This window comes from Otolemur garnettii, unplaced genomic scaffold (genome assembly GCF_000181295.1).
Source record: "Otolemur garnettii isolate 467f Iridium unplaced genomic scaffold, OtoGar3 scaffold00065, whole genome shotgun sequence".
Lineage (NCBI taxonomy): Eukaryota > Metazoa > Chordata > Mammalia > Primates > Galagidae > Otolemur > Otolemur garnettii.
The window spans coordinates 6657133-6659187 of NW_003852460.1; positions in this window are offsets into that span (position 1 = coordinate 6657133).

Below are 2055 nucleotides of genomic sequence, written 5' to 3' on the forward strand. Positions count from 1 at the left end.
AACAGGGACTCTGGAGATTTCTGAGTGCTTTGTGCTGAATACCAGATGCAGCCGGAGAGATAGAACGCCAAGACTCTCCGAAATCACCCAATTTGACACTTGGGAAGATTACCCATAATCTTGCGTTCTTTATTTCAGGAAGTAAATCAACTGGCATCAGGGAAAACAAAGTGCTACATTTTCAGGGAAAAAGGGGAAAATTCAGCTTGTGCACATGTGTCTGTGCATATGTAAACCATATACTTATAGAATATATAATGATGCTATCTAATAGTATCTCACAGAAAATATGGCGGTAAGTACATACTGTAAGACACAATTATGTAACTGTATATGTTGTGTCGTATAGAACTATATTTATATTTGTATATGATACATAATTATATTCCGTAATTATACATGTTTATTATATAATATGTGCATAAGTGTGATTTGACCATTAATATGTCTTTGCCAGCATATCGAATTACCTTTAAAAATAACCAAACCAAATTGTATATGGAAACAACACACTGTACCCCATGAAAGTATCAATGTATACAACTATGATTTAATAAAAAAAAAAATAATAACCAAACCATAGAATGAATATAGCTCCCAAATTAATGACTCACCTATCTCAGCTGCCTGTCCTCTGGGTGCCGCAGCGAGCGTGGGGCTGTGCCCTGTGGACACACTGGCCACCAGTCCTTCCTCCCTCTGGAATTCTCCCACTTTCCTCCCCTGCCCCCAGCTTTCCCTTCACAGAACCATGCCGCCACCACCCACTTCTGTGCCCCTGAAACGTGTTTCCTGTTCTGTTACTCACCTGCCCATTGAAAAATTTAAAAGGTGCAAGGAAAAGTGACCAGAGAATTCCTCTGAGCACCAGGAATGACTCTCAAAGAGGGTATCCAGCATAGGAGAAAAAGGATCAACCAGCAGGTGAGGACCTGGGCAGCCCGCTGGGTGTGCTGGGCACAGGGTCGTCCTGAAGGATGACCAGTGGGGGCAAGCCATAGGTCCAGGAGGACGGGAGTGGTTTGAGATGCTCAGATACATATAGGGCCAAGCATGAGGCAGGGACAGGAATTGTTTCCGTCCTGGCACCACTGTGTGCCATATATCACCTCCTCACACGGGGACACATGCTAGCCAAGGCAGGACAAAGCTGTAACAAGCAGCCCCGGTGGTTTGACACAGTAAGTGCTCACAGAGGTCTCACTCACCAGGACTCCCCTTCACGCTACTGAGAAGGCAGCAAGCATTCAGCGGAAACTGCTCTTGCAAAGCGGGGCAGTGGAAAGGAGCCCCAGCACCCAGGTGGGCACACGTTTTCCACTGACGATGCCTTCACCTTAACGACGGGCTTGCCAGGGTGCGACCCACTGTCAGTGAAGGTGCATCTCATTCCTCGTCTTCACAACATTCCAACGGGCAAGTCCCTGCCCCCTGCTACTGGGCACCTCTCCTTGTAGACTTGCCATATTTTAGAGACGTGAGGTCTCCCGGCACGCACAGCAAGGGGGTGAGCCCTGCACATGAGGCCGTGGGGGCTGGGCCCCTGGCGACACAGGTCAGTCCAGCACCTCCCTGGGAACAGAGCCCAGGTGCAAGGCTGCTCTGAAATGCCAGGAATCCAGGAAATGTGGCATCACTGTGTGCCCAAAAGGAGAAGGAATCAAAGAAGGTGAGTAACAAAGCAGCCTCCACCCGGGGCAGCGGGAACTGACCACAAAGATGAGAAATCAGCAGAAAACTGCCACGGCGGAAAGAGCTTTTTAGAAACAGTTTCACTCAATTCAAGAAGAGTCTTTAGAACTACCGCCATTGTCTTCACCCTGGGTTTAAAATAATAACACAGGAAGGATAGCATAGTTGGGGTGCATGACAACCAGCTAACTCCACACTAGAGGACGTATAGTGAGTTAGAAACTACAGTGCTGGCTCGGCACCTGTGGCTCAAGTGGCTAAGGCGCCAGCCATATGCATGTAAGGTGGAGGGTTCAAGTCCAGCCCCGGCCGCCAAACAACCATGATGGCTGCAACCAAAAAATAGCTGGGCCTTGTGGCGGG